Source organism: Macaca mulatta, chromosome 6 (assembly GCF_049350105.2).
Source record: "Macaca mulatta isolate MMU2019108-1 chromosome 6, T2T-MMU8v2.0, whole genome shotgun sequence".
NCBI lineage: Eukaryota > Metazoa > Chordata > Mammalia > Primates > Cercopithecidae > Macaca > Macaca mulatta.
Window position 1 is genome coordinate 102,331,699 of NC_133411.1, and position 27,048 is coordinate 102,358,746.

Sequence of the window (27,048 nt, forward strand, 5' to 3'; positions counted from 1 at the left end):
TAAAAGTGAGATACCTATAGTTAGGGCATAGATTTTGTTATATAAACACAGGTTTTAAGTTGAATAATTTTTATTGTATTGTGTGAATATTTACTCTAAGTACGAGAAATGTTACATTGCATTGTTTATTATTGTTATCATCATTATTGCTAAATTTGACTCTGAGTTCCCCATCTGAGTAGTAGGACAGTAAATTTACAAGTCATTCGAAGGTTCCAGAATATATGGGGAGGGTTCTCTAATCTAGGTCTATCTCTGCTGTTATACTTCTTTAGAGGCTCAAGAGTTTCTTTTTAGGAAGGGTTTGGGATGGAACACAACCTAGATAGAAGGCAACAGAGGACCTGAATTGAAAATGCATTTGTAGAACAAACATACTGTATTTACTTATGTCGTGTATTTTTATGGGAGTAGGGTTAAGGGTGGCACTCATGGTGATTATGAGCAGGGAGGCTGAAACTCTCCCTAGCCTTGTAATATGATGATGGACCATGTCCACATGATTTTCTGAAAGGAATCGCTTATCTGAGAACTTTGCTGAAACGGGCAGCCCTGGGGTACTAAGCTCAGCAAAGTCCAGCCTCCCTCCCCAGGTGTATACTTATTGAGGTACAGAAAGGACACTGGACTTGGGCTGTACCCTTCCTGGGGCTGGCAGCCTCAGCTTCTTCCCAGGATTAGGAGGTGTTAACCCATCTCTGGACATCTACCTCTACACTTTCTTGTTCTCCAAAGTTCCTTTCTCTTTCTAGAACAGTCTGGTTATTAAAAAAAAAAAATTGTGATCTGAAAGTGAGGAAAGTCCCTCCTTCCCTCCAGTTCAAAGCCCTTCTTCACTCTTAATGGGGCTGAGTAGAAGGCTAGGTGGCCAGGGCTATCTCTCCTTCTTTCACATGTATTGAATACACACACACGTTAGCTCCCTAAGATGGAGATACTCAGTCTTCATTAATACCTTTTTAGCTTTTTTCCCCTCTCTCTATTCCTTGCCTTTCTCTACATTAAGAGCAGTCTCTAGGAAATTGTGTCCTTTGGAGGCAAAAGGACTCGGATTTGATTCCTCTAAACACCAAGAAAATTCTCCCCTTCTTCCCTGATTGAAGAAAATGTCCTGTCCACAGAACTGAACTGTGTCCAGCATAGTGACCAAAGTGGCCATTTTCCCACATGATAATTATTTTATGGCTATTCAGCATAGTGCAAAGTGCCCTGAAAGATATCTTGTTAGCTCTGAAAAGGAGAAGAGTGGTAAAGAGTGACCTAACAACTATTACTATTTCCATGCTGTTTTGTACTAAAAAGAAACACATATATTTCTGAATAAACTGAGGAGTTAGGAAGACATGGGGTGGGGAGGGAATGTTTAGCCTTTCGCTTTTAAACATGCTAATAGTGGACCAAAAGCCATCAGTCTCAAGAATGATTTTGATAATTAATAATAGCTTATTCTTGTCAGGTGCTGTTGTGTGATACTATAGTCCCAGCTACTCAGGAGGCTCAGGCAGAAGGATTCTTAGAATCCAGCAGTTTCAGGCTGCAGTCCACTATGATCCTTCCTATGAATAGACACTGCATTCCAGTCCAGACAATGTAGTGAGACCCTATCTCTAAAATAAATAAATAAATAAGTAAATTTATGTGGTTTGGCTGTGTCCACACCCAAATCTCATCCTGAATTGTAGTTCCCATAATCCCCACATGTTGTGGGAGAGATCTAGTGGGAGGTAATTGAATCATGGGCACAGTGAGTGAGTTCTCACAAGATCTGATGGTTTTATAAGGAGTTTTCCCTCTTTGCTTGGCACTTCTCCTTGCTGCCACCATGTGAAGAAGGACGTGTTTGCTTCCCCTTCCACCGTGATTGTTAGTTTCCTGAGGCTTCCGCAGCCATGCTGAACTGTGAGTCAATTAAACCTCTTACCTTTATAAATTACCCAGTCTTGGGTATGTCTTTGTTAGCAGTGTGAGAACGGACTAATACATAAATAAAAAAATCTTATTTTTGATGGGACTTTGAAGTTTAAAAGCAATTTAGTTACATTATCTCTGAATTTTCTCTATAACTCTGAGGTAGCCATTGTTTTATACTATAGTTACCTTTTAGGTAACTGAGGCTCAGAGAGGGTGTGTATCACCCACTTGATAAGTGACAGAGCCAGGCTAGAACCTGAGATTTCCTTTTCCAAATCTCGTATATCTACCTTTGAACATGACCCTAAGGTCTGAGGAATTATAATGAATGTGTCGGATTATCACAGTGAAATTAATAAAGAGTTTTAAAATGGTTGGTTCTACTTCTGTGGGCAGGTTGGGGGTTGGGTTTTTTGTTGGTCTTGAAAGCAAGACTTAAGTCATTGAATCACTCTTTCCACACAAACACCCAATATCTTTCTAAATAGCAACAAGGCAAATAAAATGATCCATTCAGCTTTGGTTTATTATAGCTAGCATATTGACTTTAATGAGATTTATGAAAATTAATTCTATTTTTATGTGTGATACATATAATTTGTGATATATTAGAACCCTTGGTATAACAAATATGCACAGTGCATAGATGCCCATTTGAAAAAGCTCAGATTATGATTTTAAATTATTGTAAAGATTTACAGTTGTTATATCTTTGCTTTTATTGCATGTTATTCATATCTGCGGCTTATTTAATAAGGAATCTTTGGTCAAAAACACATCCCCTATAATATCACTTTTCCCATGGGACTGTATCTCTTACTTTATGACATGGTTTCCAGAACATGTCATGACAAAAAGCAGAGAAGAAATATATCAACACATATGGACACAGAAGACCTTTTTGTTTTGACCTAGTGAGTTAGAATTGTAGCTGTAGCTGATTTCATCTTATTCTCATTCAGCTATTTATTCAAGTATCATATTTATCATCTTTGACCTTTGCATCTGTTATGGCCTCCAATATTGGGAATGTTTGCTTTTGCTTTGGGGTTTGGAAAATTAAAAACCAATATGACCCTTATAGGTTAGAATACTTACAGAATTAGAAACAAGCAGTATAGTCTAATATAGGATGTAAGAGGTGAAGATAAGACCTACTAGGTGAGAAGCACTGTTCAGGGACTAATTCAGTGATGTAGGAGTCCTGGATTGTGAGAACATATTCAGCTCAGGGTGTTGGGAAAAGCTCCATGGAAGAGTTAGCATTGGAATGTCAAAGTTTTCTAGCTGTGATAATGGGAGTATTAAAATATTCGAAGTTTAAGGATCTTATGAGCTATCATAAGGTGTTTTGGGGGAAAGACAGTAATCTGTTTTCACAGGAATATGTGGTGCTTAAAGGTGATTGTGACAGATGGAGCCAATAAAGATGGAATGGAGACAGATTGTGAGAAGAGCTTTTAGTATTGGGCTAAGGAATATGGACTTTGATCTGTGAGCAATGGGGAACTGTTGGAGGCTTCTGACCAGGAAGTAGCATGATCTAATCTATATGTTAGGACTATTCAGTGACAAAAGTATAAGTAATGGATTGGAATGGATTCAGTGTTCTAGGCAGTTATTGTGAAGCCTGAAGGCACTTTGATTTGGAAAGTAAAGGGAACAAAAGAGATTACTATGGGGAAAGTAAGCAGGGAGACCAATGATCAGAGGAGGCTCTGTGTCATTTGGGAATTTGAAATAAGGTACTACAAGTGTAGGGGGAGTGATAATGACAAAAGAGAGCGGAGTTAGGAGGCAAAAAGTAATGAGGCCTTGTACTAGGGTATAATGATGGGAATGGAGAAAAGGAGAATATCATGGCTCTGTGAAGGTAGAGTTGGTTGATTTAGCAGCTTTATTTGAGTATGAGAGATGAGTGAGCATGAGGAATTAAAAATAACTACTAGCTTCAAGTTTGGTTTACTAGAAGATAATATTATATGAAAAGAAACAAGGGAATCAGTAGAAAGACCTTGTTTAGGTTAGCGGTATCAGTGGATTAAATGTCTGGCAGGCGTTTGAAAATGTGAGTCTTAGGCCTCAGAGTCAACCCATTGAATAATAGTAGAGATTGTGAAATTGGGCAAGTTTTCTGAGGGAGGTTATGAGGAAAGAGGATGAGAAAAAGAGAATTGGGAATATTCCTAAATCTCATGCCCACTCTAAAGGCGACACACTTCCTTCTTATTTAGAATTATGACTATGGTGGACCACTCTTACTGACACAGGTATCTTATGCCTGAGGGATGTTTTCATGTATCCCTGTGTATATTTCCAAGATTTTCCTAGTGATAACATCACTCTAAGTCACTTGCATTCACGCATGTTTTTTGAGTGAAGGAAAAAGCTTTGGAATTAATAACCACTCCTTACGCATTGCACTTATTTGGTGCACACCCATCGTGATGTGTTGACTTTGCTTACCTTACTTATTGGGAATGGCAGAAAAGGCCATTCACTGTTGTAGGCAGTTATTGGGAAGCCTGAAAGCACTTTGATCTGGAAAGTAAAGGGAACAAAAGAGTTTACTAGGGAGAAAGTAAGTAGAGAGACCAATGATCAGAGGAGGCTCTGTGTCATTTGGGAATCTGAAATAGGATACTACCAGTGTAATTAATGAACAATGTGAAGCTTAAATGATAATTTGCAACAAGCATTAAATGAAAGATCATTGCTTTTGGTAGTAGCCACATATTGAATAAAGTTTGCTGAGTGTGCACTGAATATTATCTGTCCTAAATGACTCAAAATTTCAGTTTGATCCTAGGGAATATTATACAACTGGAAAAGGAAACGAATATAATTATCTCTGAGAGCTGATATTATTGCATAGTACTAACAGAGATAAGGCCACTTTCAAATTGTCATAACAAATGAACTTTAATGATGACTAATGAACAGAAATATGTTTAATAAGCTGTGATCTGATTTTAGAAGCTGGGCTATTAACTGAGAATAAGGAGAACTGCTCTCTGTTTCTGATTCTGTCCCTCTGATCTTTGCCTTAAATAAATCACTCATGTATAAAATGATTCTGGATAATTTAAAAGCATCAAGTATTTGAATTGTGACTTTTCTCTCCAATATTTCTCAACTAAACCAGCACAAAAATTTAAGAAGTATAAGGTATAATTTGATTTACCTGCAGAAAGAGTATTAGCCTCTAACGGGGATTATCCACATTTCTCAAAAACAACAGTTCGTAATGTTGATGATCTATTATGACTGTGACCCCTGATGAGCATACTGAGACTGGTGTCAGCAGATTGTATTAAACTTCAATAGCATAGAAAGCCAAGCATCATGATTTAGCTTTGTCAAGTGTTGAAAAATTTTGTTTTTGCACAGAGGAAAAAGTCTTTCCTAAATAGATTCTGACTTGGTGTATTGAGTAAGTATATTTGCCTCATTTTTAGGTTCCTGAATCTTTTTTTTAAAGTTTCTATCTTGTATTTTTAAAATTACCCTATATTTTATATACTCATTGTAAGCATATAGGTTTGCACAGATTAATTAAATGTAATTTTTGAATATTTGCCAAAACAGAAGCATGGCATTGGAAATGTACTTTAAAAATAGAAAATTTGAAGGCACTTTTGAGTTTGCAATGACAATTATCCCAGAAAATTTACTATAAAATAATTAAGCGTTAGCGCAGGTAAACTTTTTAAAATGTATTTTTAATTTACATACAGTAAAATTTACTCTTTTTGGTATATATTTTATACCAAAAATTTGACAAACAGAACAATTCTATTACCTCCCCAAAGGAACTCCTTGAAAATACATTGTCCCTTTGTAGTCAGATCCTCCTGCCCCCCACCCTTAACCCCTAACAACCACTGATCTGTTTTCCATCACTATAGTTTTGCCTTTTCTAGGATGTCATATACATGGAGTCATACATTATGTAGGTTTTTGAGTCTGGCTTCTTTCACTTAGCATAATGCATTTGAGATTCATCCATGTTGTTGCAGGTACCCACAGTTTGTTCCCTTTTATTGCTCAATACTATTCCATTTACGGGTCCTTCACAGTTTAGTTGCCACTTGAAGGATATTTACATTATATCTGATTTTGGGTGATTGTGAATAAAGCTGTTATAAACATTCACAAATGGTTTTTATGTAAACATGTCTTCTTTGTTTATTTCTTTTCTTTCTTTCTTTTTTTCTTTTTTTTGAAGCAGGGTCTCCCTCTGTTACCCAGGCTGGAGTGGAGTGGCTCAGTCATAGCTCACTGCAGCCTCAAAGTCCTGGCTTCAAGCCATTCTCACATCTCAGCCTCCCTAGTGGCTGGGACTACAGGGCATGCCACTAAACACAGCTAATTATTTTATTTTTATTTTGTAGAGATAAGGTCTCACCGTGTTGCCCAGGCTGGTCTCAAACTGCCTGCCAAAGTGTTGGGTTTACAGGTGTGAGCCACTGTGCTCAGCCAAGTCTTATTTCCCTTGGGTAAATACTTAAAAGTGGGATTATTGTGTATAGTAAGTATATATTTAACATTATAATAAGCTGCCAAACTATTGCTCATAGTGACTGTACCATTTTGCATTTGAAAATTCAAGTTTTTCTGTGTACTTGTCAGCACTTGGCATTGCCAGGTTTTTTTTTTAAGTCATTCTAGAGCATGCATAGTAGTATCTCATTGTAGTTTTGGTTTCCATTTCCCTAATGATTAGTAATATAGAACATATATCTGTGTGTTTGTTTGCCTTTAGTATATATTTTTTGTTGAAGTGTCTTTTCAGATCTTTTGTCCTTTTAAAAAAAATGAGTTGCTTTCATTTTAAGGTTTGATGATTTTTATGTAATCTAGATATATGATTCAAAAACATTTTCCCCCAGTCCCTACCTTGTTTTTTCTTTCTCTTAAAGTATCTTTTGCAAAACAAAAAACAGTTTTTTATTTTGATGAAGTTCAGTTTATCAGTTTTTTTTCCTTGTTCTTACAGTGCTTTTGGTGTTAAATCTAAGAACTCTTTGCCTAGCTGAAGGTCACAAATATTTTCCTATACATTTTCTTCAAAGTGTTTTACAGTTTTACATTTACATTTAAGTTTATGGACCATTTCAAGTTAATTTTTTATTAGCACAAGTACATTTCTTTACTAACCAAAGGGATGATCCTAATTAAACCAGCACTTTAAAATAATTCCACATAAGATACTTGTGGAGATTTGCTTGTTGAACTGAACTTGTTCATTCTCTCAGCTAATTACTTTCCAAAGTGATGATAGAATTTTTATTCTACTTTTTCGTAGACCTGAGTACAGGTGACATTGTTCAGGATGCAGTCCACCATTAATTTCCCGTTTTTTTAACTTTCTTATTATTGTGCTTTCCTTTCCTTTCCATTCCTGATGTTGAACCAATGTGCCATGTGTGAAGCTGTGACAGTCTGTGTTTTTCTGCTATCAGCTGTAGTTTCTTCAAACTTCTCCCTCAGGGTACAAGAGAACTGTGTTGGTTTCAGAGTGCTGTCAGTGTTTATGGTGGTTTTTGCTGTCACAAGAAATGTTACAACCTATTCTGGCCATTGCATGCATTTTTCACAGAACTATCCCTACTCCTAGTTCCATCATGTATTCATCAAAGCATTTGCTATCCACTTGATGCTATTGTCCTCTCAGCTGCTGAATGATGGCCAGCATGGGTGTGTGAGCAGAGCAGGGTCTGGCTCAGGGGTGGGGGTAGGATGTTGAGCCAGGTTTTTTGTATAAGGTGTGAAATATGTGTCTAGGGTGATTTTTTGGCATTTGGGTTAGTACTGTTTGTCAAAAAGACAATCTTTTTTTCCATTGAACTGTGTTTACACCCAAGTAAAAAATCAGTTGACTACAGTATTTGTATGGATCTATTTCTGCACTCTATACTATATGATCTATGTGTCTCTGCTTTCATCAGTACCCACTGTCACGATTATTGTAGCTTTATAGTATAATTGACTTTAGAACATCTCTGTGAGAAAGAAACAAATTCTCTCAAGCACCCTAGTCAGTTTCCTTTTCAGTCTTCTTATCCAAGCAAATGGATTATTTCTCAACAATTTTATCTTCAGTATTCATTCAGTTTATATATTGACTCAGAAAGGTTGTAGCCATACTTCTTGTAGCCTTTCCCTGGATAGAAAAAAGACCCTTGTACACTATAGCATTTAAGTTGAGCTTTCTCTGTATTGAAGTTAAAATGCAAAAATTTGCACGTGCATACACACACACATACACACACACACACACACACAGCCAAACCAAAAACCATCTACTGAGCTATCATCTGCAGACATTCCCTTAAGGGGCTTCCCAGGGAGCTACCACCTCTTTCAGGCCCCATCACTCTGACCAAGCTGCCTGGACAGTGGTGACACCTTACCATCCATTGATAACCAGCTTCCTGTCTGGTGGAGCGTCAGTTGGTGGGAACCAGCTGTTATGATTCATCCCACTTAAGATTTCTGCCTTTTGAGAAGTGACGCTAATAGACCTTGGCTGAATGGTGTCTGATTGGGAGAATTTTCTTTTTGAAAGCAGTTTGATTTCTAGTGCCTCAGCAACTGAACTTTTTATTTTAACAGGTATGCTCCAATTTCCAGTTTCTGTGGAAATTCAATAGAAAGATAAATGTTGTTTTCATCAAGTGTTTGTACCGGCTATTATTTCTTCCTGAAAAACAAACAAGCAAGGTAACTTCTCTTAAAAAAGATACTTGCGTTATGAATTCTTTAATAGTTTTCCAAGCTTTCTGGCTTCTCATATTCTGCAAAAGGCAAAACATTTCCAGCCTAAGATATGACTTGTTACATTTGAATTTGGTGAAAGTATTATTGAGTGCCTGAGGGGATAGCTTCACATATCTTGAGGGGATGGCCTTTCTCTTGCGCTATTGAAGCCAGTTTCATCCTTTGCTTTTTTTTTTTTTTTTTTGTCATTTTCTTAGCTCTGATAAGCTTATGAATATTATTTAAAAACAAAGTTTGTTAAGGGGTTGAAGCAGTTTACAACCATAAGGACAAGCTGTTGTAAATATAATGAAAGAACAATAAGAAATATAAATTTTAAAATATTGATAAGGGAAAGGTGTATTGGCTTTTATGAGTTATGCAAAATTAACATTGTCCTTACTTTTTTAAAAACAATTTTCAGCAGTTGCACATGGAATAACAATTGTCCTTACTTTAGAGATGAGGAGAGAGCAGAGCATGCCATGAAGGAGGAGGACTGTGATTACATTAGGGACATACCAATCATGGTACCAGTGGCATGCATGGGCAGAAGGGGAGCCTGTTACCAGCAGCCTTTACAGGATGGGCCAGATTTCTTCAGCGTCGCTGCATATAAAGTCACACCCCTAAGTATGAGAAAGTCAAATTGTGATGGAAATTTTTCTAATGCTAAGAATTGCTGGTTTCCTATAGCCAATTCAAGTTGTGCTAGCAGTGCAACATTTTATAACATTTGATTTTAACATTTGTAGTAACAAGTGATTTTATCTTTGCGTTGGTGATACCCTAGGGCAGACATTCTCAAACTTTAGTGTACATAAGAATCACCTGGGGAGCTTGTTAAAATTTAGGTCCCTGGGCCCCAGCCCTCAGAGGTTTTGATTTATTAGGTCTGGGGAGTGGACAAGAATCTGCATTTTAAAAACAAACCCACTCTGTTTGGCACCCTGACTCATTTCTCAAAAGGTTGCAAAATTCTCCTAACAAAAACTGTTACCCTTCAACTGAATTTTTAAAATACTCTTTCACTTAGTACAAGTAAGTGTTGTGAAATTTAATGATGGCTGAGCTTTGGGGTTCCAGAGAGGTTGGCAATAACTAGTTTAGATTCCCTAGGTGTGAACTAAGATACAACATGCAGCACAGTATAAATAGACTTAAGTTAAATTTCTTTCAATTAGAAGTTATTAGTTACACAATTTCCATTTCCAGGTCATCTATGCATCCACAGATGGTATTAGATAAGGGAGCTAGACCAGGCATGGTCTACCTAGGGAATTTCACCAGGTTATTTTATAATCATTATTGCCTACTGTGCCCTTAATGATGTTCGTCAGGATCCCATTAAGTTAGTGAATATAGTAATTGGTCCCCTGATGATAGCTAGGGGGAGTCAAATCCTGTGGGTCCACCCTATTCTGGTCATATTGGAGGCAAGATAGAAATTGCTGCTTGTAGTCTTCAAGGGCACTTTTCCTTTGTGGGGATAAGGTGCACTGTGCTCCCAAGCACATTTCTCAAAACACAGCAGGAGTCCCTAGAGAGTCCTCCCCCGATAATTCAGGCTGGCACTTATGACTTACTTTTAAAAGTAATTTAAAAATCCCATCAAATACAAACAATCAAAATCCAGATTCTCTACCAGCTATTCTGTAGATCTAGTATTCCATTGTTTCCATCTGCCCACATCAACCACTTAAAAATATTTTTGGACAAGGTTTTTCCTGCCTTTGTTGATACTTAGGTAAGGTGGAGCATTTCTAGAGACTGGACTCAAAGCAACTGCGCAAACGAATATGATGTAAACTAGTTCTGTTGTTAGCAAGGGGGAATAAGATTTTGCTGATTTGGTGTTCATATTCAGACAACTTCTGCAGTTTGCAGAATTATAATACCAAACCAGAGGTTATTCCTGATTCACTTGAATGAATCCCTGTGCTTGTGGTTCATGTATATAGCTGACTTTTAAAATTTTTCTAACTTTTCATGGCAAAACTTAAAGCAAAGAGAATTACAGAATCTTCCAGATATGGAAAGTACTTTAAAGAACATACACTCCTATCTCTTACCTAATGTTTATTTATTTGTTTTGACAGCCAGGATACACACTGGATTACCTAATTTTTAAATCTCATCTTCTACCTTAACTCTGTCACTAAATTGTCAGCTTTTTAAGGGAGAAGGTTGTTTCTTACTCAAATGTGTTTTTAATCCTTGTGAAATTATATTACGTTCAGCTTCTTGAGGAAGAAGGCCTCATTTTGCACAACTGCCCTGAATAAATACTTTTTAATTTGATCATTCAGTTGGCAGATGTTCTCATTCCCTATGTTCCAGTTGTGTGAATTTGACTGCCATATTTCCTTAATTCTGACCCCTGCCCTATCACTTACTAATGTATGACCTTGGGCGTTATTTAACCTTTCTGTGCTTTTTTGTAAAATGACACTCAATAGCATGATGATGATTTTTGCTATTGTCTTTGCGGATATTTTTTTAACATGATTAATATTTATGTGTCTAGATTAAGTAGATACACTAATAATAGCTGCCATATTTTGAGGACTTTCTTAGTACATTTGTGCTGCTATAACAAAATATTAATGCCACAGACTGGGCAACTTATAAACAATAGGAATGTGTTTCTGACAGTTGTGGAGGCTAGGAAGCACTGGCAGATTCAGTGTTTGGGGAGGGCTTGTTCCACAGATGACATTTTCTTTCAGTGTCTGTGCAAAAGGGCTGAAGAAAACAGACCTACTTCCTCAAGCCATTTTGTAGGGTCTCTAATCCCATCCATGAGGGCTCTGCCCTCCTAACTTAATCACCTCCTAAAAGCTGTACCTCTTAATGCCTTCACATTGTCAATTAAGTTGCGCCACATGTATTTTCGGGGAAATTCACACTGTGCTTACGCTTCCTGTCCTTTCATTTAATAGCCTAAGTTCTGTCTGGAAAATACTATTGGAAAACAGAAGTTATTTGAAAGCTCTTGAAAGTAGGACATGTTAACAGTTACAATTAGTAAGTATATACTGTACGCATTTTTATTATGGTAGATTCTCCCATGATTATAAGACAAGTGATTTTTCTTTTTTTAACTTCTTTTTTTTTTTAAGTTCAGGGGTACATGTGCAGGTTTGTTAAACAGGTAAACTCATGTCATGGGGGTTTGTTGTACAGGTTATTTCATCACCCAGGTATTAAGCCTAGTTCTCGTTAGCTGTTTTTCCTGATCTTCTCCCACCTCCCACCCTACACTCTCAGGAAGGACCCAGTGTCTGCTGTTCCCCTCTATGTGTCCATGTGTTCTCATCATTTAGCTTTCACTTCTAAGTGAGAACAGGTGGTATTTGGTTTTCTGTTCCTGCATTAGTTTGCTGGAGTCCTCCAGCTCCATCCACGTTCCTGCAAAGGACAGGATCTTGTTATTTTTTTATGGCTGTGTGGTATTCCATGGTGTGTATATACCACATTTTCTTTATCCAGTCTACCACTGATGGACATTTAGGTTGATTCCATGTCTTCGCTATTGTGAGTAGTGCTGCATAAACACATGTGTGCATGCGTCTTTATGACAGAATGATTTATAATCCTTTGGGTATATACTCAGTAATGGGACTGCTGGGTTGAATGGTAGTTCTGTTTCTAGCTCTTTGAGGAATCTCCACACTACTTTCCATAATGATTGAACTAATTTACACTTTTACCAACAGTGTATATGTGTTCCTCTTTCTCTGCAACCTCGCCAGCATCTGTTATGTTTTGGCTTTTTAATTATAGCCATTCTGACTGGTATGAGATGATATCTCATTGTGGTTTTGATTTGCATCTCTCTAATGATCAGTGATGTTGAACTTTTTTTCATATGCTTGCTGGCGACATGTGTGTCTTCTGTTGAAAAGTATCTTTTCATTTCCTTTGCTCACTTTTTTATGGGTTTTTTTTTTTCTTGTAAATGTGTTTGTTTCTTTTAGATGCTGGATATTAGACCTTTGTCAGATGCATAGTTTGCAAACATTTTCTCTCATTCTGTTGGTTGTCTGTTTACTCTATTGATAGTGTCTTTTCCTGTGCAGAAGCTCTTTAATTAGATCCTATTTGTCAATTTTTGCTTTTGTTGCAATTGGATAAGCAATTTTTCAATTGAAATATAACAAGGAGTTTTTAGGCTTCCTAGACCCACTGTTCTACAATATTATATGGAAATCACTGTCCTACAACATAATATTTTTAAAAAAATCCTTCATGGTGCACTTAACAAAATCAGGATACATATGCTGATATAGCACAGAAGAGTAAATTAATTGGGCATTTGAAGCCTGATGAGTTGCAGTGACTCTTGGGTTATCAGGTGGTGACTTAATTATGCTACTAAATGAATTAACACTCCTTAAATGTGGGAAATTCACACTCAGCTTCATCACTCCTGTCAGTGAACTGGTAGCAGTATCCAAAAGAGCAAAGTACATTTCTGAAAAAAATCCAAGTGGTTCATATTAAAGAATAATGAGTGTCAGAGGCATTAGGGCTCTATCATGTAATGTTGCTAATGTCCCCTATAATATTCACTGCAGACAAACTGGGAAAATACAGAGAAATAGAAAAAAGAAAATTAAAATCACCTACAATTTCACACCCTAAAACATCACTAAGAAATTTATATATCAATTCCTCCCAGCCACAATTATATATGTATAAATGCATGAGATTAAAATTGGGGTCATGCTACAGATAAAAATTTGCATTTATCCTATTAAACAAACTCACTGAGAACACCTTGTTAGACAAAATAACTTTTAAGCTTTTGCCTTCTCTTCAGTTACACATGACATATGCTAAGTAACATCAGTTCAGGATAGAGGATATAAGCAAAAGGAAGATTGACACTGCCCAGGATAGAGAAACAGGAGTATGAATGATAAATATGTGTGCTATTTCTGAATATCATTTTTTTAGTCATCAATAAATTATGAGGAAGAGTTGAAAAAGGAAAGACTTAAAAAAGTATTTTTGGAAAAAGTACAGGATCTCAAAAATGCTTCAGAGAGAATTAGTTTAAGTTTACTAGTGATCTTTTTGGGAGGGCTCAATGAGTACTTACTGCATGGATTAATTTAAGAAGATCTATATAAAAGTATGAACATACTCCCTATAACCTAAATCCTTTCTCTCCCTCATCTAAGACTTATTCCAAAGTCCCATGTTTTTTCTGTATTTAAAGTTGCATAGGAATTTTAATTTTTAAAAGTAGAAGTATGGCCAGGTGTGGTGGCTCACACCTGTTATCCCAGCACTTTGGGAGGCTGAGATGGGTGGATCACCTTAGGTCAGGAGTTTGAGACTAGTATGACCAATGTGGTAAAATCCTGTCTCTACTAAAAATACAAAAATTAGCCAGGCATGGTGGTGGACACCTGTAATCCCAGCTACTTGGGAGGCTGAGGCAGGAGAATTGCTTGAACCCGGGAGGCAGAGGTTGCCGTGAGCCAAGGTCATGCCATCGCACTCTAGTCTAGGCAATAGAGTGAGACTCCGTCTCAAAACAAACAAACAACAAAAAAATAAAAATAAAAGTAGGAGTGTTACACTGATTACTTTCTTTGTAGACATATATAGAAAATATGGAAGTATACCTAGGTACTGGCAGCTATACAAAGAATTGGGAGATCTGTGTTTACAGTTCTTGGTGCTGGCTTATATTTTCGGTGATTGAAAGTCTCCTTTAATAAAAGGGGGATGAAGAAACCTTTTGTTGCTGAAGGGTTCCTGGAGGCCATCTTCTAATGAATGCTACTTTTGGTACCCATTAGAGTTCACCACCTATGGGCCCATGCATCTGCCAAATACAGCCTGAAAGTTCATCTTTTGATTCCCAGTGGCCCATGTAGCACTGGCTACATCACTTGTGAGGCCCAGTGCAACATGAAAATGTGGAGTCTCCTATTTAAAAAGCAAGAAAATTAAAATATGAAGCTTTTTCTGTTCTTCCACAGTCTTTCCCTCAACCTATCATGGTGTTTTTATTTGCTATTTAATGTTGCACATTCTTAGGCATGGAAATACCTGCAGGATGAATGCAGATTCACATAGGGCCTCACTCTGTGACTAAGCCCTCACATCACCCACCAGCCAGTAAGTTCTCCTACTGCCATCCACTTGCCCAACCCATTCCCTGGCAGGTGGCAGAGAAGGCATGTCAGGCATCTCCCTTTCCCTGTGCCCACCACCCATGCAAGCCCATGGTGGCTGGGGACCCCCAAGAGTAGTGCCACCTCTATGCCACGCATGTTAGATCAGAGGCAGGTAAGAGACTCCCTCCAGCCCACCAATACCCACGAACATGCCACGGTGCTGCCAGTCTGAGACAGGAATAGCTGCCACCATGCCTCGCCCTGGGATGTCACAGGGAGCAACACAACCTCCTTCTGAGACTAGAGGTCAGCAAAAATTGTTGATGAGGACAGGTTGGAAGAGGCCTAGGGGACCCAAAGTACAAGGGCACAGGAAAGTGGGCAGCTGAGAACCCCACCCCAGCAAAGCAGGGAAGTGGGCTGGTTGGTGAGCTGAGGCTCCAAGCACCCTGTGTGTGCTCTGTTGTCTCACTGGATTTCACTTATAAAACACAAACTCAAAAATAGAATTATTAAGAATTTCAAGACAGAATATTAAACCTCATGGGGTAAAGGAGTCTTCTGACCAGCTATCCTGTGTGACTGAACTAGTTGTACACCAATGAGCAGGCCCTGGGCCTCCAGAATAACTTCTACCCCTGAAATGGAGAAACTTTTTTTGTTTTGTGGCAGGATGACAAATACTTGAATATCACTTATATTTCTTGTATAGCAGTGCTTCTAAAGTTTAATGTGCATATGAATCGTCTGAGATTCTTGTTAAAATGCAGATTCTAATTTAGTAGGTCTGAGGTGGGACCTGAGGTTTTGCATTTCCAAGTTCCCAACTGATGCCAAAGCTGATCTGGAAACCACCTACCCCTTAAAAAGCATTTTATGGCCCGGTGCAGTGGCTCATGCCTGTAATCCCAGCATTTTGGCAGGCCGAGGCGGGCGGATCACGAGGTCAAGAGATCGAGACCATCCTGGCCAACATGGTGAAACCCCATCTCTACTAAAAATCCAAAAAATTAGTTGGGCGTGGTGGCATGTGCCAGTAGTCCCAGCTACTCAGGAGGCTGAGACAGGAGAATTGCTTGAACCCGGGAGGTGGAGGTTGCAGTGAGCCGACCTCACACCACTGCACTCCAGCCTGGCAACAGAGTGAAACTCCATTTGAAAGGAAAAAAAAGGCATTTTATTTGGAAATAATTATAGACTAACAAGAAGTTGGAAAAATAATACATAATTTCCATGTATCCTTCACTCAAGTCCCAGAGAAGGCATGTCAGGCATCTCCCTTTCCCTGCACTTACCACCCATGCAAACCCATGGTTTTGATATTGCATTACAGTTGTATTACGTAGTATACTGTATTACATATAAGATGTGTATTACACATAAGATGTATAATACATATACTGTATTACATATAAGGTGTACTATTTTTTATCACTCTCCTCTGGGATCCAAGGTCCAATACTGATAACTAAACTATAGACATAATTCCATTTTCACCATTTTTTACTTGCATTCAATTGTGTGTGTGTGTGTGTGTCGTTATATGCAATTTTATTCCATGTATAGATTTGTGTAACCACTAGTACAATCAAAATATAGAACTGTTCTATCACCACACAGGAACTCTCTCGTGCTATTGCTTTATTTAGGGTCCCCAAGGATATAAACCAGCGTTAGCGTTAAAGATGTTACTCTTATCCACTGTGTGATGTTGACCAAGTGACTTATCATCTCCAGGCCTGTTTTCTTATCTGTAAATTGGTGGAATTATAGGGCCTAACTTAATGGGTTGTTGGGCATGTAAAATGCAGAGAATAGTGCCTTTCAGAGTGTGTGTTCATTGTCAATTAATAGTATCATTCACATTAGGACTTGGCTGACTTTGGGTGCCAATTGCACCAAATTTTGCTTCATATCCAGACTATGATCTCAACATATTTTACATTGGACATTTATAGATTTTTAAAAATAAAGGTTGTTTCATTCAGAATTCTGAAATAATTGATATTCTACCTAATTTTACATTAGCAGTAGGATTACATTTTAAGTTTAAAAAAATTAATTTATAAAGACAAATGCCCAAGATATTTTTTACAACATTATTTATAATGATCAAAAAGCGTGAAAATAATTTGGTTATTCATTTGGAAATTTGTTCAGTTTTATACCATGAAAATGAAAGAATGAGGCAATTCTATGTATGTTCGCTAAGATACCCAAGATGTAGTAAGTTAAAAATAAATGTTTTAAATAAAAGCAGCCAGACACAAGAAAATACATATGGTATGATTCTATTTACTTAAACTCTAATAACAGGCAAAGTTATAGTGCTTAATGATGTGTGCTTAGGCAATAAAATTAACAAGAACAACAAAAAGTTGATGACTCTAAAAGTCAGGATACTGGAAACCTTTGAGAGAGAGGATGAGAGGGGGTAGTAATTAGAAGTCCTAAAGAGGGCTGGCAATACTTTGCTTTTTAACCTGAGTGGTCATTGCAAGAGGGCTCACTTTGTTGTTTTGTACACTTACCTATGCATATATTAGATTTCACAATAAAAACTATTTGAAAGCACATTTCATAACTCTGTTAGGCATAGTCTCTATATATTTGTAGAAAAATTCACAAAGGATCCACACATACACAAAGAAACAACTATGGGCATTTTTTGTTACTTTTGGGTTATGGGAATGTGGGATAGGGAAAAATTTCACTTTGCATTTTGTCCATAATCGTGTGTCACTTTAAAATACTCTGTCAAATATTGTATATGAATACAGATTACTCCTTTTTTATGTGCTTCTGTATTATTTGAATTTTCTTCATAATCACATGTTACCTTAAAAATATTCTTTCAAAATTTGTTTATGTATTCATATGTGTATACATATTTATATATGCTTGGAGGTTTTAGAATAATACTTCAACAGTGGTCACCTCTAACGGGTGCACCTGGGGATAATGCATTAAGAGGGGGGAACATTTTCTTTTCAGACTTCTAATTTGCTTGAATATTTTCTTTTACAATAAACATATGCTGATTTTTAATTTACAGCATACACCAAAAGTGGTATATAACATATTTCAGCAGGTTTTGTCTTGCAGACAGAATAGATTTGGAGGGGTAAAAATGGGCTCATTCAAAAATGTGGTAGATCTTGGGGGAAGGCTTTATAGGAAAAGATACCCTAGAATACAAACCTATACTACTGCCCCAACATAGATGCCAGAGTCTCTGATAATGGTCTAACCTGATGAAATCTTTGAAATTAAACCATCAAGGCAGGAATCCTCAACACTAAGTACAGCTCCTGGTCTGTGGAAAGTATTCAAGAATTATTTGTTGAATTTATTGGAAAAGAGTAGTGTTTAAATGATGTTTGACCTAATTTTCACTGCTTGTTGATGTTTGAGGTGTTTTTCTTTGTGTGAGGGTTGAGAGGCATGGAACATGATTGACGGGATGAAAGTGGGTAATTTTTGGAGAAAATAAAGTAAAATTTATTTACTTTAAATTCTACTTTAGCCTTTTAGGTCAATTAGTATTTTCATCTGCTTTTTAAAAGCATGGGATACTTTTCAAGTTGTTGATTAACAGTGATACACTATCCTAATTATACTGTGAAGCTCACAGTAAGTGACCTAAAATTCAATGGGAATGACTCAGCCAGACAGACAAAGTCACTGGAAGACCAAATCTGCTATAGGGAAATAGCACTGGTATTAATCAAAGGTCTGATACTGAAACTCTCTGAGAAATCCAACTATCTTCTACACTTTGTTGCTGATAATTAGACATTCCCAACAAATAATAATCAATAATATATATTTTTTGGCAGCAGAGGCAGTCAAATATAGAGATACAGAAGTGAGCTTCTCACCAAAATAGAGTTTCTTTGGAACAATGTCCAGCACTGGTATGACACTGCACTACCCCAAACAGTAGCAACTAGATACAAGTACTGAGTACTTGAAATGTGGCTAGTTTGAATCAAGATGTCTTGTGTCAAATATAAATCAGACATTGAACACCTAGTTTGAAAAATAGAAATAGTATCAAAATATTAATGTTTTTATATTGATTACATGTTGAATGGTATTTTGAATATACTGAGATAAAGAGCATTATTAAAACCAATTTTACCTGTTTCTTCTTATTTTTTTTTAAGTAGTTTCTAAAAAATTTATAATTACATATGTGGCTGAAGGCCAGACATGGTGGCTCACATCCTGTAATCCCAGCACTTTGGGAGGTAAAGGAGGGAGGTTCCCTTGAGGCCAGGAGTTTGAGACAAACCTGGGCAACAATGCAAGACCCCATTTCTACACAAAATTTTAAAAATTAGCTGGGCGTGGTGGCCTGCACCTGTAGTCTTAGCTACTTAGGAGACGGAGGCAGGAGGATCACTTGTGCCCAGGAATTCAAGGCTGCAGTGAGCTGTGACTGTGCCACTGTACTCTAGCCTGGGCAACAGGTTAAGACCTTGTCTCTAAAATAAATTAGAAAAAAAATGAAGAAATAAAATTACCTATGTGGCTTATGTTTGTGGCTCCTTTATGTTTCTATTAATGCCAGTAAAGAAGATTTGAATAGAAACAAACCAAGAGTCAGCATTTTAATTTCCCTTACTTTCCAGAAGAGGGAAAAGAGTTACAGCAAGTGGAAATGCTCTGCTCAAAGGCACAAACCTGGTTGGAAAGAAGTGAGGAGTTGAGCTTTCATCTTTTGAGTCTGTGTCTCAACGTTCCCTAAGTTACATAGCTGGCCCCTGATGGAAAATTCGAGGCCAGTGAAACAGACTTCCTTAGGACATTTACACATTGGACACCATGTTTCTTTAACCTTTTAAGATATAGTCAGTGATAATTTTAAGAATGATCTGGGGATTTGCAATAGGATTGAGAGTAGATAGGAGTTAGGGGACTTTAATGTTCTATTTAATACCTCAGTGTTATTTTTAAATCTTGGGCACATATTACTATTAAAGAAAAAGAGGCCTAAGGGTTGGGAAAGCAGAAGATTTAAAAGAAACTGTGGCTTAAAATTCAAAACTGAAGATACTTGAGGTAGCTTTTTCTGCCATTATTTTCTTTGACATCTCTAAACACCCTCAGCTAATTCTTGCTGCTCTCTTTGGGTTTTTTACTTTTTACATTACTAAAGCGAAATCAACTGGTACAAACTAATTTTTGAATCTGCAGCTGTAGCTCAAAAAACCTGTTTTTCCTACTTCTGCAAGCAGCAGGCTCCTCAGAATGATTGGTGATTTTGTTTTAAAAGAATTTAAGTCCTGCTTTCTAAAGGGCACTTGCCAACAGAGTAGATGTTTCTATCTGAAGCTATTTGCTACCATCATACTTGAGATTTTTTTGCTTATGGCTTTCAGTGCTGTTACTTCTAAAGGCAGATTCTTGAACACAGGTTCGTTAGCTTCAGAACATACACAGTCTCCTCATGGTAGCAGCTGCGCTGAGTTCCTGAATGGAGAGATAATTTCCACAGTACATTTTATAGCCACACATCATTCCTGAGGATAATCTAAAACACAAATTATTTTTATTTTTACTCCTTTATTGTATGAGAGAAAGAAATACTTAGCTAGTCTGAGTGATAATGTTTATAGCAGCATATTCTATTTTTGTGGCAGTTTCCTTCTAGCACTCTCTCCTAACCTAAGAGGGACAAATGTAGGTTGCCTGTATTTAACAGGACCCTTGGAGTACATATGGATATGGTATAGATACCTCTTTTTAACTTTTTGTCAATATTTTCATCTTCTCTTCTTACTTCATCACTTTTAAAGCTTTTCAGCTCCTGAAACAAAAAATAAGCCTGTCCTAGAGGCTGATATCATCTTCTCGAACCACTTTTGTGAGACAAGTGCAAAGGCTCTGAAGGGATTTTAAAATTTGATTTCTTAAAGAGTTATTTTTCACATAGTTAGATATCTGAGCCCACCTAGAAGCTGAGTAACCTCAGTAATCTTGAGTTCCCAAATCTGCTTTTATTCATTTCACATTTATGATTGTGAGCATCTATCATGTGCCAGGGTAGGGTTATATCCATTGTAAGTAACCTTGGCAGAGTAAAAAATGCTGTACAGAGTCCTGTGGACCACTCCTAAGGACCTTTGGAGTGGCAGAAAGGAGATGGAGAGGACGAAGCAGACAAGCCTAGACAGCTCAGTGTTCCCACCTCTAGAAATAGTGAAGTACTGCACAGTCATAGCCTGTCTGCCCTTGGGCTTCTGATTGCTGCCTGGGGCTTTAAATCCCTGAGCTGAGCTTTCCCGACCTTCGGACCCTTGCTGCCCCCACAGCTCCAGAAGCTGGAGCATTTATCTATAACTCAACACCTGGGCCCCAGTCTCAGCTCTAATACAAACACCAGCTCTGTGACCTCACCTTAGCTCAGAGTAGCCTCTCTTGGTTTCATACTTTGATCTGTAAAACAAAGGAGTGTGACCCTTTTTTTCTCTCTCTCTTTCAGCACTGACCTGTTAACTATGCTAGAGAGAGGAGGTAGAACCTCATCACAACTAACTTTTGGAAATAGTTTTCCTGTACTAGAATAGGGGGCCTTAGTCACCCTCACGTTGTACAGTGGAAATTTTGGGGATATGCACGTGCCTGGGCCCTGCCTCCAACCAATTAAACAAAAATTTCTGGGGAGTGAGACCTGGGGATGAATATTTTTGAAGAGCACACCAACTAGTACGCAGCCACTGTTGAGAACCACAGGTTTTGTAAAAGCATCAGTCCTTGAGAGGGACAGATGCAGATGTAATATCCAGAATTTACTACTTATTAGTTGTAAATCCATGGACAAGTCACTTAGTCTCTCTGAGCCTCAGTTTCTCTATCTGTAAAATTGAGACCAAATTGTATCTTCCTCAAAGGTAGCTATGTGGCACACAGTAGATACTCAATGAATTGTGATTGAGATGGGTCTATTGCTGTGCTGTCCAATGTGATAGCCATTAGCTATATGTGACTATTTAAAAGTTAGATAAAGTTAAAAACTTGGTTCCCCAATTGCACTAGCCACATTTACAGTGCTCAGCAACCTTATGTGACTAGTGGCTACCATATCGGACAGCAGATATATCAAATGCTTCCTTCGTTGGAGAAAGTTCTAGAGACTGGAAAGTGCTTATCCACAGTCTACAGGATCTACTAAGATCCAAGTTTATTAAGGGAAAATTTATTTTTAACTCTGTTCTAGAAAATCCACTACATTAGCTTTTGTCAGGTAAGTAGCAAGACTATGGCTTGGGCAGAAAAGTAAAGGAAATCCAGGAATCATCCCTTGTGTGGAGACATTTTTGCTTGTTTCTATATACCTATAAATGAATTTACCTAGAAGTAAACAAGCAAGTGGGAACATCTAATCGATTCTACAAATAATGATCTTTTCTCCCTTCCTTCCCACCAGTTCTGGGGCTACACTTACCATTTAGTCCATTTGTTAAGGTAGAATATTAACTTCTTTCTGCCCTATTCGTTCCTACCACAGGCAGTATACAACGAAGCTGCCAGTGTGTGTGTGTGTGTGTGTGTGTGTGTGATCAAGAGGAAGGGGTACAAGGTGAAAGAAGGAGCTGGCAATGATAAGGGAAGTCCCTGAATAAATGTCTGTAACTGAGAAAAGAAAAGCCATACATAGAACATGTTTTATGATTTTATTATCTGTAATATTTATTTCAGATACTTTGACAGCTCTTTTATTCAAAAAACTCCTTAGTATTATTTTGATTTGCCCATAGTGGAGGCTCTGAAGTCAGATGGTCTGAGTGCAAACCATGCTCCAGTAGTTACTATAGCTGACTGACGTTGGATAGGTTTCTCTACCTTTCTAAGTCTCAGTCTTTCCATTTGCAAAATGGGGATAAATGTTGGTATCCACACCTCGTAAGGTTATTGCAAAGATTAAGTGACAGAATACACATAAAGTCTTTAGAATAGAACCTGACACCCGATAAATGCTCAGTGAATTTAAAAAAAAGTTATTTAGAAAGTACATTTTATTGTCAGCAAACAGATGATACGACACTTTTAACTTCAGCAAGTAGAAGAAAATATACATTCCTCATAGGAATTTTAAAGCTATTTAAAAAAATGTAATGCTCTTGTTTCTTTGTCATATCTTTTGGAACAAGTGGGCCTGTTTTTAAAAGAACATTTATAGTTCCTATGTTACATAAATGTTCCACTTGTGCTACTGTACTTGTTTAGTTAAGCACAGGCCTAGCAGCTGGGGAAGTGTCAAAGTCTGAAAAGCAAGGGATTGTTGATTTGAGGTACCCTGTGTTAAAAATTGCTGATATAACTAAGCCACCTTAAAAACAAGGAAGGTAGTGGTTCCTGATGGAAAAGAGACCACAACCTACCTCTTAAATTCACTTTCTATTTGTTTTGTCTTCCTGCAATAATGTTTCTGTCGGCAAAGTTACTTTGTTATTTTTTTTAAATCTGAGAGCATGACATATCTTTTGGGTTTTCAATTATTTAGATGTTTCACACTCTTTTGTTTTGTTATGCACTGTGACAGTGTGACATACCTAAAGGACCAAGGACCAGCTCCCCAGGGAGTAGAAAGTGCTATCATTTATTTTTAGAAAGGAAGCTGTATTGGTTCATATAAGCTGCTTTCCCAGCTGAAATAACATAGCAGATTGGTGCTGTTTGAACACTGTTAATTGCTGAACATTCTTAAACTAGTAAATAGTCCCGATTAGCTGGACTCCAAACAGTAAGTCAAACAGACCAGATCACTTTTGATAAGATAAACACTCTATTAACCTTACCTATTCCCATTGGATTATCTTCCAGGGATATGAAATGTTAAGCTATAAATGTCTTTTTTTTTTTTTTAAATTTAGAAAGACTTTAGGAAAAATTGTTTGGGATATTTGAAGGTAAGTTAAAGATCATTATGTCCAATGTATGATTTAGTAGATAATTATCAGGTACTATACCATTAGCTGAGAGGTCAACAGTAAAGATGAACCCATTCATAACAGAAAGTCCTGATTTACAAGATCATGTTGTACCCTGTCATTTCTGTTTGGGCAACTGCAAACAAACAGTAATAACTCTAATAAGGAACAGTGAGCTTTTAATAAATAAAATGTAATATGATTTCTTTATTAGACCCTTAAGTCTCAAAACTAGAAAGCTTTCTAGAATAAAATTCCACTTCTACTCACCCTTTCAAATAACACAACTCTAAGATTCCTTCCATTTTCCAGATTCTAGAGCATTCACGTTAAAAATGTTTGAAATATTTCATTTAATAATTTAAAAATTATTTTAATTAAATCTTGCTGATATGAACCATGTCCGTTCCCTTAAGCCTAGAAATGGAGTGTTGAACACAGCAAAAATGACCGAAATATAGTATCATGTCCAGAATCAGGAAATGTCAGTTTTAGAGAATTGCCAACTTGCTTTGTGAGCTCAAATAGTTTAAAGGAAGTTTCCTTATCAATAGGAGGTGTAGGGAATTTAAACGATTTGATGATGAAGTTTCCTTATCAGTAAAGTATAGGGGCAAACTAGTATTCCAAAGTTTTTTTTTTTTTTTCGGATCAAAAATTCAATAATAAGGTATGTTTTTATAACATTAAAAATATCTTACTGTTTTCTTGCCTTACTATTGAAAAATAGTAGAAAGAAGAAGAAGGAAACATCTACAGTCCCACCAGGCACCTTTAAAATTATTATATTATCTTCTAGTCTTTTTGTTCTACACTTAAAAGAAATTAGAGTTGAGCTCATACAGCATATTATGTATGCTTAACATTATAATGTTAAAAGCTTTTTATAAACATTTAAAAATGTTTATAAGCATTTATCTTCTTATTGGATATTTTACATAGTATCATTTTAAAATTAATTAATTTTTCATCTTTATTTTCAGAGATGGGGTCTCATTGTCACCCAGGCTAGAATGCAGTGGTGTGATCATAGCTCCCTATAGTGTTGAACTTCAGGGCTCAAGTGATACTCCCGCCTCTGCCACCTAAAGCAGTGGGATTATAGGTGTGAGCCACCACATCCAGCCCATTTTAGAAAAGCATTATAAGCAATGGTTTTGTGAAAATATTTGTACTTAAGGGTCACTCTTCCTTCTAACTCTATTTAGTGTTTTCTCCACAGGAGAGAGTCCTAGAAGTGGAAATACTAGGTCAAACATGAATAATTTAAAGGTTCTTGTGCATTTGCTTTCCAAAAAAGTTAACTGTATTACCATCAAAAATTTATCACTGCACAGAAAGATGCCCACTGTGCCACAACAAGGACATTGGATAATTTTCATAAGGAATTAAATATATTATTCTCCTGTGCTTGGTCTCTCAAGATTTGAAATTTTAACCAAGTATGAAGACATCAGTTCCATCTATTCTATTCCTTTCACATAGAGAAAAGCTTTGTTTCACTATCACAGGCTGTGTGTCTGCTAGCTGTTAGTGAACTTTAAGGTTGCAGGTTGGCTTAGCACAGATTGTTATGACGACCATACTCTGAGGGTATTTTAAGGATAATCATCTAAATTTGTCTGTTTTTTCCAGGCTAGTTAATGGGAACAAACATACGGTTTGATAGAAGAAATACATTCTAATGTTCAGAGTAGGGTGACTATAGTTAACAACGTTTTGTTTCTTGTTTTGTTTTTCTCTTTTTTGTTTTTTTTGAGACAAAGGTCTCACTCTGTCACCCAGGCTAGAGTATAATGGTGTGATCTTGGCACACTGCAACCTCTGCCTCCAGGGCTCAAGTGATTCTCCTACCTCAGCCTCCCAAGTAGCTGGGATTATAGGCGCTTGCCACTGCACCTGGTTAATTTTTGTATTTTTAGTAGAGACAGGCTCTCACCATGTTGGCCAGGCTGGTCTTGAACTCCTGAGCTCAAGTGAGTCACCCGCCTCAGCCTCCCAGAGTGCTGAGAATACAGGCGTGAGCCACCGTACCTGGCCAACAATGTATTTTACATTTCAAAATTGCTAGAAGAGAGTACTTGAAATGTGTCCAACACATAGAAATTATAAATACTCAAATACCTGATTTAATCACTACTTACTCTATGTGTGTAACAAAATATCACTTGTACTCCATAAATATGTACAAATACTATGTATCAATATTTTTTAAAAACTATTTGAGGCAATGTTGGGCTCTATTTTCAGTAACAGATAAATTAGATCTCACTGAACTAACCTTCTGCAGGTAAGAACTATAGACTCTGGGTTTATTGCGGCACTAGTCACAATAGCAAAGACTTGGAACCAACTCAAATGTCCATCAGTGACAGACTGGGTTAAGAAAATGTGGCACAGATACACCATGGAATACTATGCAGCCATAAAAAAGGATGAGTTCATGTCCTTTGTAGGGACATGGATGCAGCCAGAAACCATCATCCCCAGCAAACTATTGTAAGAACAGAAAACCAAACCCCGCATGTTCTCACTCATAGGTGGGAATTGAACAATGAGAACACTTGGACACAGGAAGGGGAACATCACACACTGGGGCCTGTCGTTAGGTGGGGGGACGGGGAAGGGATAGCATTAGGCGATATACCTAATGTAAATGACAAGTTAATGGGTGCAGCACACCAACATGACACATGTATACATATGTAACAAACCTGCATGTTGTGCACATGTACCCTAGAACTAAAAGTATAATAATAATAAAGTGTGCAGCAACTACTTAATGGTTCAGAAGAGTGAGCAGTAGCATACAGATCCAGACGAGAATTCTATGCTTGGAGAAGGCAAGGGAAATTAAAGAAACTTCTAAAGAGAATTCTCTAAATGGATTTTATGGATTGGAAAACTCCATGTTATTAAAATGACAATTGTCTTCCCAAATGATATATAAAATAATTTCAATTCCAATCAAAATCCAGCCAGCATATAAAAAAGAAATTGACTTTAACATTATCAGTGATGTCATGTGGATATCAGGTGTCTCCTGATATTATGTGATGAGAGGAGTACTTCTCTATGCTTTTTTTTTTCTTTTTTTTTTTTTCCTGAAAAAACCCATGGGCCTCGTCTAATCATGAGAAAAACATCAGATAAATCAAACTGGGGGACATTTCACAAAATACCTGATCAATACTCTTCAAGATTGTCAAGGTCATGCATGAAAAACAAGGAAAGTCTCAGAACTGTCACAGACAAGGAGACTGGGGAGACAGGATGACTAAATGCAGTGTGGTATTCTA

At 37.2% G+C, this 27,048-nt stretch overlaps 1 long non-coding RNA gene and 1 pseudogene across 3 annotated transcripts in view; one reads left to right on the top strand and one right to left on the bottom strand.

The window, feature by feature from the left end:
* The window catches only part of LOC114678858 (uncharacterized), a 242,552-nt gene that overhangs the window by 3,617 nt on the left and 211,887 nt on the right, over positions 1-27,048 (top strand). For all 3 annotated transcript variants that reach the window (XR_013418429.1, XR_003730449.2, XR_013418430.1), the window contains exon 2: positions 8,530-8,637. This is a non-coding gene — a long non-coding RNA (uncharacterized LOC114678858). The remainder of the gene's footprint in view (positions 1-8,529; positions 8,638-27,048) is intronic.
* LOC114679033 (fatty acid-binding protein 5 pseudogene) lies at positions 7,201-7,609 on the bottom strand (annotated as a pseudogene).